This window comes from Durio zibethinus, chromosome 14, assembly GCF_047325235.1.
Source record: "Durio zibethinus cultivar Kanyao isolate XHJ-2024 chromosome 14, ASM4732523v1, whole genome shotgun sequence".
Lineage (NCBI taxonomy): Eukaryota > Viridiplantae > Streptophyta > Magnoliopsida > Malvales > Malvaceae > Durio > Durio zibethinus.
In genome coordinates this window covers 9,770,045-9,788,122 of record NC_143175.1, presented here as the reverse complement: position 1 = coordinate 9,788,122, position 18,078 = coordinate 9,770,045, and the positions used below count along the sequence as shown (strand labels likewise).

General features: G+C 29.8%; 1 long non-coding RNA gene across 2 annotated transcripts; it reads left to right on the top strand.

Moving 5' to 3' along the window:
* The first annotated feature begins 5,691 nt into the window (after positions 1-5,691).
* On the top strand, positions 5,692-18,065 carry LOC149515026 (uncharacterized). 2 transcript variants are annotated; one of them, XR_016327502.1, is made up of 4 exons: positions 5,692-6,648; positions 7,054-13,854; positions 15,490-15,905; positions 17,486-18,065. It is a non-coding gene; the product is annotated as an uncharacterized LOC149515026 (long non-coding RNA). The 2 variants fall into 2 exon arrangements; XR_016327503.1 differs by having other exon boundaries at positions 5,759-6,648; positions 13,027-13,854; positions 17,486-18,021.
* Positions 18,066-18,078: the final 13 nt, after the last annotated feature.

Below are 18,078 nucleotides of genomic sequence, written 5' to 3'. Positions count from 1 at the left end.
TGTCTTGAACTCTAGTGTTATATTGGTGGTGAGTGGGGTTTTTAAATGGTAGAGCTATCCTTGAATCTTAAGTAGCATAATTATTAATTAGGGGCTTATTTATGACTTAGTGTGAAAAGTAAAAAACTAATTATAAATGCAATGCATGAGAGATGATATTTACCCTTTGAAGAATTTTCAATAAAAATAAGCTTTCATTTATTTCACAAAAGTCTGTTTACATAGAATCTATTATCTTAATTTGAAAAAACATTTGACTTGTTCACATTAGTCTTTGGTCTCCTTAATAAAGTTCAACAAATGTTGTCCATACTTTTCTATTTTGGTGATTACTTCCTTAAGAGTTTCAACCCTTTCAACCATGTCCCATACCTTGATCATTGCCTTAATTATCTAGATCACAAGATGTTTTATGTACCTTTATTACCTTAAGTTTTCCATTTTGCCACACCGAACTTGATATGATAACTCCCTATGCTCTTTTGTGAGTACGATGATGTGATTCCCTTGTTCATTTAATTTTCATTTTAGAACTTAAATATATTCTCTAAGTGCTTCAGTTTCTTTTTAAGCTTCAGCACATCCATCTTTCTTATGAGAATATTCCCTCTTTAATATTTCATTTTTACAATCTAAATTGGTGATGTTTATTTCTTTGGCCTTTGCTTGGATGCATAACCTTTTGTGTTCTCGATGTGATTTCATCAACTCATTGAGGGCGGTATCACATTCCTATCTATTTTTTGGCCCTAGCCTTTTGTCTTTCTGCCTTAATAGTCATCTTTTTGCATTTTTGATACAGTTTTGATAAGTCGCTAATAGTTGTTTCTTATTCTTTAATGATTTTTTTTTCATTTTGTACTCTTACTTCATTGCTTCTACCTTTATTTTCTTTTTTTTTTTATTTTTAGAGCCTTTGAATTTTTTGCTTCAATTTGTCTCTCTTAGACTTAAATTCTTTTCTTATAAGCTTTGACTTTGAAACCAATTCTTTCATATACTGTTCTACTGACTGGCAAGAATCTCTGAAAATGAATATAGCTTTTTCATCCTTTTTAACCCTTCATACCACATATTTTGAGGGTGACCCTATCATTGAAAGATCTAGGACTTACCCTCTTAAACTTCTTCCACGCCTTGATTATGCTATTGATCCTTTAAAAAGTTTTAAGCTTACCATATAAGCCATCTAATTGATTTAACATATGTGTCATAGGGACAATCTACTCAACTCCATATCGTTTTATACCATGAAAAGTGCATAACTTGTTGATACCCATAATCCTAAGAGTGGGACCTAGTTTCATCTCTATATTGATATAACATTGGTTCTCGACTTATCCATAAGGCTAATCATTGCACTTGACTACTTGTGAGCCCTTGTAGAAAACACTCCCATTCCTTCTTGGTCTTTGTTTGTGGCTATTTGCGTTCAAAGAATTTTCTAATAAGATTTCAATTACAAAAATAGAGTTTGTAAAAAGCACTATTTTTGCATGTGAGATGATTTTTCATCTATAGGTACAATAATAGCGTGCAACCTAGAAATCACCCTTTATCATTTCATAGATAATGATTCAATAACTTAATGGCTTTTGCCAAGATTGCTAGTGAAGGATTGTATCTTTTTTCTATTTGCTCAAATAAATCTACCACCTTTATCTCAAAATGGCCCAAGACTTTAGGAAAGATCACCATACCATATATGGCTAAGGCAAATACATTCAATTCCTAGTCATCATTTGGATATTTTGTAATGAAATCATGAAAAAACTATCAAAGAATACCCTTATGTGCTCTTTTTTCTTGATATGCGAATTTACAACTTCCTTGTTGACTTCTAAGATATAAGCTAACTTCTTTCGATACCTATGCTTTTGTTTTTTCATATAAACTTTGTTTGGATGTTAGAGATGCATATCTACCAAAATTGAATACTCTTTTATGGTTGGCATCATATCCACTTTATTAAAGATAAAACAATAATATGAAGGGTCCCAGAACTGCAACATTACTTTTATAAGTGAACTCTCCACTTTCACTGATAAGAGGTGTGCAATATGATCAATTTTTTGACAGAAGGCTTATTGGCTTGACGAGCTCATGTTTTTGCATATGGTTGTTAAATCTTGTAGATCATTTTGTTCAAGGAGTAGTCAAACTTTTTTAGGTAGTGTAGAAATATAGTTAGGTGGCAAACAATCTCCTTTTTTCTGTTAGAGATTTTTTGATTCAATCTTTAACTCATTAGATGCGTTGCATTTAGCAAACATGGACGAAGCTCAAACTAGACATTCTATAGGTTCCATGAAAGCTTTTTTGTTGGAAATGTCTTCAGGGTAAATATGTTATGTAGTCTATATATATGGTTTATGAATATGCATAAAGAAGAAAAATAAAGAAAGAAAATGGTTAGTTAATGAAATATAAAAAATAAGAGGAAACATGTTAGCACAAAATATAATAATATGATCCTAAACTCCAAGTCAATTCTAAAAGATAAAGGAGACATGGCTTTATCAATAGGTTAAGTTGATAAAGTTAACTATATGTGCTTTGGGTTAATTCTAGAGGTTTCTAAATTGTTCTTTACATTATTGTCTATCACAGACTAGTATGATACCCCAATCTTTACCCATTATAGGCTACAAATAAAAAGGGCTCAATTTGAGTGAAACTATTTTGCTAGCCTATGTGAAGATATGAAATCTCATGAAAGCATATGTATTTTACTCTCTCCTAAAGGACGAAGCTCAAGCATAGAGCTTATGTTATGTATATACACATTAATGACAATATATAATATGAAAGTAAAACACAAGGAACAAAACTAAAGTTTGTAAATTTATTAAAGTAGGCTTGGATAATATGAAGTCATTTATTGACTTGACTTTCTATCCTCGAGTAGAGTTACCAAACTATCATACCATATAGATCTGTAGACCTATAGCTCGACTTGATTTTAGGAGTTGCTACCAATCTTTTTTATTAAGGTGCGATTGACCACCTAGTTGAATTTGTTCTTTAAAGAAAAATTTCAAGCTTGACTTAGGTATCTTTAAAATGGGTTGATTTATGTTTTATGAAACCAAGGTGAGATCTAGAAGTATGATTACGTGTGAAGAAAGTTATAGCACCTTCACAACACCCATCAAATGATGGTACCAATTTGATTTCATGTTATCCAAGTCTTAAAATGTGTTTGTAATTTACCTAGTAAATTTAATATTGAAAATCGATTTGTAATTTACCTAGTAAATTTAATATTGAAAATCGATCTTAAAATTACTCTAATCATTTAGTAGTAATTTAAGATAATTTTTTTACCTCAGGAGTATTTATTAAGACTCGTGTCTCACTCTGAAAAGGCTTTGTCTTCAGATTCATTAATATATTTTCTATGAAATCATTTTTTTGAAATCAATCAATAAAATCCTCTAATCATTTGGTAGAATATTATATCAATGCATATCCTTCAATCATTTAGTGAGATTTTTTATTAAAAATCTTTTTATGAATTTTTTTTAAAAAAATAAAGTCATTAAATCCTCTAATAGTTTAATCAGACTTAACAAAAATTTGAATATTCCTGGTAGGATTTAAAAATAATTTTATTTAAAAATTTTTTTATTATGAAATTTTCTAATCATTTGATAACATAAAAAAATATATTCTTGAAAACATTTTTTAAATAAAAATTTATTATAAATTTCTCTAATCGTTTGGTAGAAATCATAATTTAAAAATTTTAAACTCATAAAGATCCTCCAATAGTTTGGTAAAGTTCATGCATTTATTTTTTTAAAAATATTTTTTAAAAATATCAATAAATAAAATTTATATGAATAAAATAAATAAAAGTAAATAATATAAAAAAATGAAACCAATTGAAACTTAAATAAACAACATAAGATACAAAAAAAATTAATTATAAAATGAAATAAAATAAAAAATTTTACTAAAGAGGATGACTTGGCTCTGCTCAAAGGAGATGGCTTGGTTGCAAGAAGAAAGATCGGTTGGAAAGATGTAGCTCAAGCTTACGTCAGCAACTTGGTTAGCTCGGCATTGGCAGCTGAAATAGGTCACCAGTAAAGGTCACATGCGAATTGGATTGCTAAATGGTAACACGTAGGTTGGCTAACTTAGAAAACCCCAAATGACATCATTTTTTGTCATTATAAAACCAAAATTTTTTCATATTTCTTTTTTTTTCTCTATTTTTCTACTTCTCTCTCTAGATTCATTATCTGGCATCAAGTTTTGCAAAACTTAACCGAAGTGGTGTTGGAGCTCAATCGTGATCTGGGTTTATTGCTAGAGTTTTAGGGATGTTGTTGGAAACTGGAAATCGTTGTCGAGGTTTGGTCAGGATATGGAAATATCCCACAAGAAATCGGGAACTCATGTCAAAAAGTTGCCAAGAAATTTGAATATTGTTGAAAAATTCAACCAATTTATGAAATTTCCAGAAAATACCAAAAAATTCACCCAAAAAATGTTATTTTAATCTTGTAAGTCCTTAGGTTTCTCCAAAATGAAGCTAAAACTTCCACCATTCCCCCTAAAAAAATTTCTAAAAAAAACTGTTATATTTTTTTTATGAATTCTTCACTTTGATTGCTATATATATTTTTTACAATTTTTCTAACCTTTCTTGCCTTCAGATTTTTTCTGCCTATTGCTTGATTCTTTTTTATCATCCTCACAAGGTTTTGTTACAAGCCTTGAGAGGAAAAGGTTTTCTTCTTGGTTTGAATCTTTTAATCAAATTCATATTTAAAATTTTAATCCAAATCAATCTCTTTAACCAATTCCTTTTTTCAATAAAAACATTAGACTTTTAAATTTGAATCAAACTCTTCCCTCATTTTTTTTAATTTAACAAAAAATTAAATCCTATAAAATCAAATCCAGAGAAAATTTGGTGTCTATAATTAGACAACACATATCCTTGCCATAATGGAAAATATAAAAAGCTTCTTGACCTATTCACATCCTTATCACACTTCCCAAAATCATCTAAGCTAATTGTCTAAGGCTACATATAACTAAGTCATACAAAAAACATATGTTGCATTCTTGCTTAAAGTTCCCATAAGACAAAACAAGAATGTTCTTAATAAAAAACCTATAAATGACCTCTTTATCCATGAGTTCCAAGAGCCAAGAAACATGCACATGGTGACATAAAAACAACCTCCCTTGACTTTCCTCTATCAAGATTACCTGAATACACCTCATCATCATATGTTGCCTTAATCAATTCAAAATCATAAATCTCAATGACCTACACTACTGTATTACCATTACTCATCCGTCACATTATCAAAAGTTTAAACCTATAAGGATCACATAAAACAATAGGCCCACCTTTATTCACAAACATTACAAAATGACCCTTTCAAATGTTCCACAAGCATGACAACCTTTTTAAAGAAAGGTTTGATAAAATCTCTATTAACTACTACTTCAATAGACTTAAATTTATTCTTTTTAATTAATGTAAACACTTGTATGTGTCGAAGGTAAATAAAGCTATTTTTATTAGTATTATTATATTATTAGTATTATTTTATTATTATTATATTATATTGGAGTGTAATGTATTAATATAATGATATATTATTATTATTATTATTATTATATTGTACATAATTTATTAGTATTATTATTATTATTATTTAAAAAAAATAAAAAAGGTTTAAAATAAAAAAAAAAAAAGGGAAATTGGTGATCAATCTCAGATCCGTTGGAGCATGATTCTTGGAGATTCAATCACGGAGCATGATTCTTGGTGTTACAAATTTGTTTGGCATAATTCATGCAAAGAATCAACGAGGAGGAGCCTGAAAAATTAATCCACACCGAAAGCCAGCAGAGATATCCTCATATACAATAGATAGAAACATATACTCGAGATTCCAAGGAAAAAAAAAAAAAAAAAAAGAAAGAAAAAAGAGGAAGCAGAAGACCAGCCCCACAATTTTCAGAAACAAAGTCAACAACCCTCTCCTTTTTATTATCTCTCCAACTGCAAGGATTTGCGGCGAGCAGGAAATAGCGCTCTTCCTTAGTCCAAACACTGGCAGTCCACCACTTGTAGGGATCCCTTACCCGAACTCAAGGCCTTCACTCTGCTGCGACTGTTGCCCGTTTCGATGAGATTGTGACTAAGTAGTTCTTGAAGAGGGTTCGGGACATTTCTAACAAATATTCAGTTAATGAAGAGGACACTAATGCTGTTTGGGTCTTGATTTCTTTTGAAGCTGTTATTGTTGCAGAAAGGTTGGGAAGTTTCAAAAATATCTGGCAATTGTATGCAATGGGGCTGTGACAAGGGGCATTAAATTGAGCTGGTGGTAAATCTATGAGTAAAGGTTGCTAAAAGTTGGTTCTATTGTGAAAAGCGGAAGACAAAGAGTGACGAGATCCATAGAGGCTCAACGCCAGATTCTGGGTTGTCGATTTTTTTAGCGTTCTTCAATCCTACAAAGGAGGCGATCTGTGGCAACAGAGAGGAAGAAGAAGAATTATTTTGGCCTGGAAAGAGTTATAAAAAACGGTGCCGTTTGGGGCTATTGAAGAACCAAAACTATTTGTTGCTTCAAATCCATGTGGGTACCCAATGACCGACCCGATTGTTTGGTGAGTTCTTTTTTCAATTTGTTTATTTATTATTTATTTTCTTATTTGTTATTTCAAGTGCTAATTGAAGTGAAAAGAAATAAAAAACTTAAAAAAAAACAAAAAAGAGAATTATTTTTGTCACTGACATTTTTGAAAGAATATATTTCACAAAAAAAAAATTTTTCTAAAAAAAAATCTTTGTAAATAATGTTTTCAAAATAATAAATAAACAAAAAATTTTGAAAGATTTTATTGTTCTAATAAAATTCATAAATTATTTGGTAAAGTAAAAAAAAAATTGATGATGATCAGGGCTTGGACAATTTGAAATCAAATTGATATCATCTATTGAATAGATATTTTGGAGATGTTACAACATTTTTCATGTGCAATCGACTTTTGAATCTAATATCTGTTTTGCAGATCAATTTCAATTAGGTGACCAATCACTTAACTAAAAAAGATTAGTAGTGACTTCTTTCATTTCAAGTCTATCGGTTGGTCTACGAATCTATATGTTATAATAGTTTGGCGACTTCGTTGGAGAAATTGAGAGTCAAGCTAGTAAATGATTTCATATTATCCAAGTCTTGCTTAATAAGTTTGAAATTATTTTATTCCCTTTATTGCTTATATCTATTTTATTATTTATTTCCTTTTCATTATGTATACCTGCTTATTTTTCATTGCTTAGATTTGCCTAATTATCTATTTATTGTATATATATATATATCTATCATTCATTTGCATGTGCATAACATAAGCCTTCCATCGGGACTCTACTTTTTAGGAATGAGTGAAGTACCTATACTCTCATGAGATTTCATGTCTCTGCATGGGCCTGCGAAACACTCTCACTCATATTGAACCCTTTCCATTTGAAGCCTATGATGGGTGAGGATTGGGGTGCTTTGCTAGTTTGTAATAGATTATGATGTAGGGAACAATTTGGGAACCTTTTAGAAATGACCCAAACCACATATGTTGACTTTAGAAGCCTAACCATAGATAGAGCCTTATTTCTCACCCTTTGTAGTTAACCCAAATCTAGGGTCATGTTGTTATTTTGCTTACTTTATAGTGTTTATTTTTTTTTATTGAGATGACTAACCAATTTTCTTGTCTTTTTTTATTTCTTTTCTTGCGCATATTTATACACATACAAGCAAGTTAAATATTATGCTTGCTAATTCTTTTTCTTATTATGTATGCATGCATTCATGCATCATTGCATTCATTTTCATGCATAATTTGATAGATCCATAAACATCATTTTAAATTTACACCATAATTGTGGGAAATCAAGGTTCAAGGAATAGATTAACACAAGTATTACACTCTAGCTAAAGCAAAAAAAATAGAGTAAGACAATGTAGACTTGCTTGAAAGAATAGAAAAGGTCCAGGAGATACTTGAAGAAAAATTAAGCAAAATCTTGAAGGCTCTAGAAAAGGGAAATAGAGGAAAGGTAATAGAATAAGATATCTCACAAGAAGCTACTAAATCAGCATATTGTCAAGGTTTCAATCCACATTAGACTCAGACCACTCCAAGCTTTCATCAACAACAGACCACGTTCTTAAATTTTAATCAAGGGAATGTTCAAAGCTATACCAATCTTGTCTTTACTAAAAAAGTAGATGAGCCAATCCAAATTCTTAAAATGGATGAGACTAAAGAGAAAAAAAACTGTAGACAGTTGTACCCTTAGAAGACTTTAAGATCGATTAAGCCATAAGTATGATTGAAGAAAGATTATAGACTGTAGAGGGCATTGATTTCTATGGATCCATGGATGGTGCCAACCTTTGCCTAGTTTCAGATATTGTGATTCCTCTAAAATTTAAGGTACCAAAATTTGATAAGTATACCAAGTGCCTCATTATGTATATCACAATGTACTATCGTAAGATGACAGCATATGCCAGCAATGAAAAATTGCTAATGCATGTATTCCAGGATAGCTTAATCGGATCTACTGTAAGGTGGTATGTCCAGTTGGATATGACTCGTATTAAGTTATGAAAAGATTTAACTCGATCTTTCATCAATCAGTACTGCCATATTATAAACATGGCTCTTGATCACTTTTCGATACAAGGTATGAAGAAAAAAATATCTAAGTCTTTCAAAGAATATGCTCAAAGGTGGCGGGATGTTGCTGCTCAAGTCCAGCCTCCCCTAACAGAGAAAGAAACAATAGTGCTATTTGTAAGCACTATAAAGTCATCTTACTATGAGAAGATGATAAGAAATACAATCAAGAATTTTACCGATATGGTGATCTTAGGGGAGATTATTGAAAATGCCACCAAGAATGGTAAGCTTAGGGAATGAAAGACTGACAGTGCTAAAAAGGTGGGATGCCTAAAAGAAAAGAGGATGAAGCCCAAGTGGTGAGTTTTGAAGGATAGCAATCCAAAACTTATACTCCACATTCACCGTATGTTCATCTACTTACTATCCAACAACTAATAATGTTGCACAAATTCCTTGCCAGCCTTATCTCCCAGCTATGAAAAATGCCACTCTAAGTCTTTATCAGTCAACATTTTAAGCACCTGCATATTGGTTTTATCCTGTTACTATACCAGTTTCAAGGTTTAATAATCAAGTGAGTGGTTTAAGAAAATCCATAGGCAATCAAGAGAGAGCTCATATTGATCCTATCCCCATAACCTAAATTGAGCTATTTCTAGAACTAGTTAAGAATGACTTAGTATCCTTAGTCTTTTTGAAACCATTGAAGCCACCCTATCTCAAATGGTAGAATGTTAATGCCACATGTGACTATCATAATGGGAATGTCGGTCACTCTATAGAAACTTGCCCTGCTTTTAAGCATAAAGTGTAAAGTTTGATTCGAGCAGGCTCGATAAGCTTCAAAGAATCAAGAGAGCTGAATATCCACAAAAACCTTTTGCCCAATCTTTCAGGGGTATAACTTTAGGAAAGTTGATTGAAATTGATTATCATCTTAGGATTTTTTGAAAATATGAATCTCTTTTATGAGCTTGGATTTTAGTTTATTTTCATCATTTTAATAAAAGTGATAGATATAATGCATTCTCATGACATTTTTTTTTGTGTGTCACCATTATTTACTTTTACTTTCTCATACCTTTTCTCATATCCACTCTTTAATTCTAAATAAGGAATGTTTAAATAGTCAAGATGATAATTCAGGATTCGATTTTAAAAATATCGTTCATAATGCTTTGATTGATAGATGAAGATTGTTGATTCATTGAGATTATTAAATAAAAAGAAGATAAATTTGGTGAAGAATTTTAGAAATGATATGAAACATGATCTTTGTGATTGTTTACTCACAAGCTTGCTCCTAGTCGATGAATGTTCTTCATTGAGAGTATTCATATTTAAAATGAGAAATGACCATTTTTCTTCTATCTTTCAAAAAATAAAATTATCCCTTACCACCCCATTTGAGCTTGTTAAAATTTTTTTTTGAGAAATCTTAAACAAGGATCACCTTCACACTGAAGGTAAAGTTTGAAAATTTTTTTTCATCTTTAGTGGCAAAACTCTTTTGTGATTAAGTTTTCTTGATAAATAAAAAAATAAAAAAAAAAAAAATGATAGGGCAAAATGCTAATGTGCTCCACCTAAAAAAAAGCAAAAAAGAAAAAAATAAAAATAAAAATGATGGGATAAATGCTAATGTGCTTCGCAAAAAAGAAAAAGAAAAAGAAAACAAAAAATATTGATGGGGCAAAACACTAATGTGCTCCACAGGAAGAAATAATCATTGGTTTGATTACCCTTCAAATACAATTTAGGCCTATTTTATCCCTTTCTTTGACACAATTTACCTTAGCCTACGTTACGTCTCTTAAAAGTTTATTTTGATCAAATATGAATACTTAATTTGGAGAATCATGAATTGAATTGGGGTAGGTTTGTCATTGGATTATGTGAAGCTTTGATCAAAATATTAAAAAAGGAAAAAAAAAAAAAGAGAAAACATGTACAAAAAAAAAAGCAAAAATAAAAAAAATAAAAAAAAGAAAAAAAAAAGACAAAGGAGGAAAAAGAAAGACTTAAACTGAAAATTCGAAAAAAAAAAGAAAAGAATAAAAATGTAAAAAGCATAAAAAAAAAAAAAGCAAAAAAGCAAAATAAAAAAAATAAAAAAAAAAAAGACAAAGGAGGAAAAAGGAAAACTTAAACTGAAAACTTGAAAAGGGGGTTTAAGTGAAGATGAAAACTTAAAAAAATAACTTCATGTAAAGGTCCTCGAAATAAGGATGATGATTAGCTTAAGGTTGAAGATGTTAATGGAATGTATTTCGAAAGATGATTTTGAATTTGAGTTCAAAATTATTGAGCACTCATTATTTTGGATTAATGTCCTATTTGAATAAATCACAGCATTTTACCTTTGTTCACCCTTAAATTGTTCTTGACCCTACATTTTATTCTTTCAATAATAAAGATCTATTTTTCCTACCCTTCACCAAATGAGCATCCCCTGAATGAACCAAGAAAATGCATCATGTCTGTCATTGATTTGAATGTTGGCAAATAAATAAATGATATTTTTCATAAAGAGTTTTTCATTCTTTAAAAGAATTTCAAGATGAGATAAATGAAAAGAAGGATGAGAAAAAAATTTAGAAATGGGCAAATAGGGTGACCTGATGATGAATTCAGTGATAGATTGGTTGATATGACTTGTGAGTTGTGACCAGATAAGAAAAATGACATGAATCAGTTGATAAAATTTACTTTGAGACTATTAATATTGAGAAGCTAGAAAGAGTTGGTGGAGTCTTAAGAATCTTGTCACCACAATTGAAATTTCATGACATCTACACTACATACATTGTGTTTACATTTGCATCATAGATAGGACATGCACTTGCATTATTCTATTATCACTCGTTCGATCTTGACTCAGTCCAGATCATTTTTAATGACTCGTGGTTTTGTCCTAGTCACCCGATCTTGGCTCAATCCAGATCATTTCTTATGATTCGTGACTTTGTCCCGATCACTTATGTTCGACCTTGACTCGATCATGGACATCTCATCTTTTAACTCATGGTTTCATCCTGTTCACTCGATCTTGGTTCGGTCCAAATCATTTTTTAACCTTTGTAAAACTTGTGATTTTGCTAATTTTTTTTTTTTGAATTTGAAAGTCCTTGCAAATTTTACACTTTTGCAAAACTTGAAATCTGAAAGTCCTTACGAACTTGGAGTCTTTACGAATTTAGAACCTTTGCGAAACTTGGAGTCTTATGAAATTTTCTTTCTTGTGAACCTGAAAATTCTTGTGAACCTTGCATCTTTGTGACTCTAGAACCTTTGCGAAACTTGGAGTCTTGCAAATTTTTCTTTCTTATGAACCTGAAAATCCTTACGAATCTTACATCTTTACAAATCTAGAACCGTTGTGAAACTCGAAACCTACAAATATTGTATCTTTATGAATCTAGAACTTTTGTGAAACTTAGAGTCTTGCGAATCTTTCTTTCTTGTGAACCTAAAAATCCTTAAAAATTTTGCATCTTGTGAATCTTTCATTCTTGGCAATCTAAAAACTTTTACAAATTTTGAATCCTTGCAATTTTGGGACCTCTCCAACTTCTGTCTAAATTGCGAATCTTTGGATTTAGAGTGAATTTCAAACTTCATTTTTGACTTGTGGTTCTATCTCAATCATTTATTTTCGACCTCGACTCGATCTTGATCACCTCATTTTTGACTCGTGGTTTCGTCCCGATCATCTAATCTTGGCTTAATCTAGATAATTTCTTATGACTCGTGATTTCGTTTCGGTAATTTGTTTTTAACTTCGACTCGATCATGGATTCATTTTTAACTCGTAGTTTCGTCTTTGTCATTTATTTTTGATATTGACTCGATCTTGGTGGCTTTATTTTTTATTCGTAATTTCATCATGATCACTAGATCTTGGCTCAGTCCAGATCTTTTTTTATGACTCGTGATTTTATCTTGATCATTTATTTTTGACTTCAACTCGATTTTGGTCTATTCATTCTTAACTCATGGTTTCGTTCCGATCGTTTTTACTCATTGATTTGATTCGAACAAAATGGATGTCTAAGTCTTTGCATCATCCATGTCTGACAGAAACATGCAAAAAAGAGTAACTATAAACACCTATATGTGTCCAGGGTCAATAAGATTATTTTTATTAGTATTATTATATTATTGGTATTATTTTATTATTATTATATTATATTAGAGTATAGTATATTAATATAATAATATATTATAGTATTATTATTATTTAAAAAAAAAAAAGGTTTAAGAAAAAAGGGAAATTGGTGATCAATCTCGGATCTGTTGGAGCATGATTCTTGGAGATTCAATCACGGAGCATGATTCTTGGTGATTCACTTACAGATTTGTTTGGCATAATTCATGCAAAGAATCAAGGAGGAGGAGCCTGAAAAATTAATCCACACCGAAAACCAGCAGAGATATCCTCATATGCAATATATAGAAAAACATATAGTCGGGATTCAAAGGAAAAATAACATAAAAAAGAAAGAAAAAAGAGGAAGCAGAAGACCAGCCCCACAAATTTCAGAAACGAAGTTAACCACCCTCTCCTTTTTCTTATCTCTCCAATTGCAAGGATTTGCGGCGAGCAGGAAGTAGCACTCTTCCTTAGTCCAAACACTGGCAGTCCACCGCTTGTAGGGATCCCTTACCCGAACTCAAGGCCTTCACTCTGCTGCGACTGTTGCCTGTTTCAATGAGATTGTGACTAAGTAGTTCTTGCAGAGGGTTCTGGACACTTCCAACAAATATTCAGTTAATGAAGAGGACACTGATGCTGTTTGGGTCTTAATTTCTTTTGAAGCTGATATTGCTGCAGAAAGGTTGGGAAGTTTCAAAAATATCTGGCAATTGTATGCAGTGGGGCTGTGACAAGGGGCGTTAAATTGAGCTGGTGGTAAATCTATGAGTAAAGGTTGCTGAAAATTGGTTCTACTGTGAAAAGAGGAAGACAAGGAGTGACGAGATCCATAAAGGCTCAGCGCTAGATTCTGGGTTGTCGATTTTTTTAGCGTTTTTCAATCCTACAAAGGAGGCGATCTGTGGCGAGAGAGAGGAAGAAGAATTATTTTCAATCCTACAAACAGTGCCATTTGGGGCTATTGAAGAACCAAAACTATTTGTTGCTTCAAATCCATGTGGTTACCCAGTGATCGACCTGATTGTTTGGTGAGTTCTTTTTTTAATTTGTTTAGTTATTATTTATTTTTTTATTTGTTATTTCAAGTGCTAATTGAAGTGAAAAAAAAAATAAAAACTTAAAAAAAAAAAAAAACTATTTCTGCCATTGACATTTTTGAAAGAACATATTTAAAATTTTTTTTTTAAAAAATAAAATCTTTGTAAATAATGTTTTCAAAATAATGAATAAATAAATAAATAATTTTAAAAGATTTTACTGTTCTAATAAAATTTATAAATTATTTGATAAAGCAAAAAAAAAAAAATTGATGGTGATTAAGATTTGAATAATTCAAAATTAAGTTGATATCATTATTTGGATATACGTTTTGAGGATGTTACAATTTTTTTCATACATAATTAATTTTTGAACTTAATTTTTATTTTACAGATCAACTTCAATTAGGTGATCAATTATCTAACTAAAAAAAATTGATAATAATTTTTTTCATTCTAAATTTAATAATAAATTTATGAATTTATATATTATTACAATAAAAAAATAAATATTCTTTAACATTAAATAACTAGCAATTTAATGACTATTAAGCTCAACATCTCATTTGCCACTTACTTTTTCAACTTTAGACTCATTAAACATTTTAGGTACTAGCATGTTAGACATGATAATTTTACAAGGATTTTCAGACATAAAATCATTGAACATAAAATAAAGATCTCCAACGATGAGTTTGGGAAGAACAAATGAAAAATACTAAAAAAAAAAAAAGGATAGATAGAAGTTATCATGAAGTGTACTGTTCAACTTGTCAGTTCTCTTCCAAATCACTAGCCTTTTCATCATCGATTTTTTCATTAATTATTATATTTATTCGATAGATCGCCTCGATAAATTTAGTGTTAAAAATTTTCCATGGCAAATCGAATCCCTTCCTAAAACTATTGAAAAACACGTTCTAAAAGCTTTATTAATTCTTCCAGTAGAGTTTCATTTTTTTGCAATTTGGTCTTTACCCCTTCATCCAAGGCCAAGATTGAAGCTTTGATACTAAGTAATATAATTGTTTAACATAATAAGAAAAAAAAAAAGAGAATCAAAACAGGAAGAAACAAAAAATGTTTAAAATAAAGAAAAAAAAAGAAGAAAAAAGATTTGAAAAGAGATGATAAGAATAAATTCATTTCATACATGCCGTTATAATGAAACAACTTAGCATATATAAACGTCATCGCCTTTAAGATTAAAGGGACTAATGCGAAAACTAACTAACAACCTGTGTTCCAATATAACAAATAATAACCTAAATACAATGACTATGCCATTGATAGGTAACACACTTAGACTGATTGAATTGACTAATAACCTTGGATTGTTGAAAATTCAACTGATACATTTACTTAAAAGCTAACTAACTTAACTACTAATTTGAATTTACATTAAAACCCTTTAAAGATTGTAGACATCACATTTATTCGACCTTGATCAAATTTGTTAATAAGATAATATTATTATTAAATACAATAATAATATAAAAAATACAAAAAAAAAAAAAAGACAAACAAAAAATACAAGAAAAGAAAAAAATAAAGCAGTTGTTTTCGATGAAAAGAAGGTCGAATCTGACGAGAAGAGGTTGAGGAAAATGTTTTAGTGTTTTTTAGGTATTTTTCGACGATCAATCAACAACCACCGATGGCGACCAAAGCGACGGATGATGATGGACCAATCAGTCTAGAGAGAGGGTCTGAGAGTGTAGAGAGAGAGGGAGAAGAAAAAATGAGACAAATTTTTTTTTTGGCTTTTATAGAAAGCTGAAAGTCAAAACAACGTCGTTTCATTAAAAGGTCAAAACGACATTGTTTTGAGCCGAAAGATTCGCGCGTCAGCCCGTGACTCAACTCGGGATCCATGCATCCGACTTGACAGCCCGTTTCTCATTTAATCTTGACCGGTCTAGATCAAGCCAGATCGGCTCCAAATCGTTTGAATCGACCCACACCGAGTAGGACCAGCCTCGAACTACTGAACCCAACCAGACCGTCAAACCATCAGATAGACGTTGATCGGTCCAGTTCAGGTGATTTTCTTTTAAATTTTTTTAAATATATTTTTTGTTATTTTTAATTTTATTATTAATATTTATGCATATTAAAATATTTAAATTTACCACAATAAATTTTTGTTGTTTTATAATATTAATAAAGAAGAATAAATAATGAAATATATAGTAAAAATTTGTGATAATTTTGTTATTTTTAAAATAAATCTTATAAAATAATACAAAAATAATAAAAAAATAAAATTTTTTTATCCAACGATGAGATTCAAAGGTACTCCAAGTAGTGATACATACAAAATCTCTAAGTAAGAAGATTTTTTTTAAATACTGTCAGTGTATTAGAGTATTTATTAAAAAAATTTTCAATACAATAAAAATTTTCTTTTGTTATAAAATAATAAATAATAATTAACTAATAAATTAAGAATAAGTAATAAAAATGAGAAAAAAAAAATTTATCTGATGATGTTATTCTAAAAGCATTTTGAGTAGAGATGCTTCAAGAAATTCTTAGGTGAGAATTTTTTTAAATATTATTAATGTATTAAAATATTTATAGAAAATCTTCAATATAATAAAAATTTTATTTTCTTTATTTTTTAAAATGAAAATATTAATGAAAAAATAATAAAATTTCTAAAAAAGAGAATAAAATACATGCATCAACATATTAGCATTTTACATTGCATGCATAATAAAGTTTTTATGAAAAGTAAATTCGAGCATCCAAGGATGAGATTCTATGGTATTCTGAAAAGTGATGTCTAAGAAATCTCTAGGTGAAAAAAAGTTCTTTTAATGTTACTAATTATTGGATTATTTTAAGAGTTATTTTAATGAAAAAGGTTTTAATTTATTTTTCTCAAATAAAAAATGAAACATTAAAAAATAAAATAAAATTAAAAAACTAATTTTCATTAAATGAAAAAAATCAAGAAAATTATTTTTCACACGTCGAAAATAAGATTATTTTTATAAAAATCAATGAATAACACATAATTAATTGATACCGTTTTAAACGGACGTTATGGAGGTATTAATTTTTTTCAACACGTAATAAACTCCCAAACTTAGACTGTTTAGCAGGTCATAAAATTATCTTTTTAATAAATTTTTATTAATCTTAAAATCTTATTAAAAAGATAAATTTTAATAAATAATCAATCGTATCTAATAAAAAAATTAATAATAATTTTATTTTATTTTTTTTATTTTTAAATTCGTCTTACAATTCTAAAATCGTTACAACAAATATCCTAGATCTAATATTTATCTTAAAATTTTAAGCTACCAGAAAACCACCTTACTGTTGTTCAATCCTCCTTAAATTTTAATATATTATTGCCTTCTGCTTGCTCTCTCTTTTCAGCATTTCTAATTATTAAGAAACCATTCGCCATAATTCATCAATACAACTATCACTAAAGATAGTGAACCTCTATTTTCCCTTTTCCTCATTCATCTCTTTTTGTTTTTATGTCTGAAATCAAAAGTGGATTTCTCTAGAAAGTCTAAAATCGAAAACCAAAACTTCACCTTTTTTATTTTTTTTTTAATTTTCTTTTTAGTGATGTTTATTCTTTTGGGTTTTGTTTCAGGTTTCACTGGTGGGATGGTGATTGGATGGTGATCTTTGGGTGATGGGTTTGATGGCCAAATTTTGGTAAAGATTGAAGCTGTGTCGGTGTTTAGTGGGGGTAGTTGACCTCTGATGGTGATGGCTTAAATGGTCTTCTTTTGGTCTTATATCTGTGTATTTTCTTGGGTGTGTGTTCTAAAAATGTAAGATGTTCCTAGGAAATGAGTTCTATGGGTATGTTAGGCTGTATTCGGATCAAAAAATGGAGAGGAAAATGAGGGAATTTGAGTGGTGACTTTGGAAGAGAGGAAAAATTGAATGATGCGTCAGAAAGAGGTAGAATGATGGTGTTGAGATAATTATGCAGGGATTATGATTATGTTGGGAGAAAGGAGTTAATGGAATTAAGGGGAAATAATATGTTGGTGTGAGAGCTGAAAGTGAAGAAGAAAAGTTGGAGAAATTTTATTTTTCTAAACATTAAAGATATTTTGATAATTTACTTTTAAAAAGTAATTTCATAATTTTATATTTTTAAGGTCAAATTCATAATTGAAATTTAATCCAATCAATTTTATAACTCAAAAAATAATTATTCAACTTGACAAAATC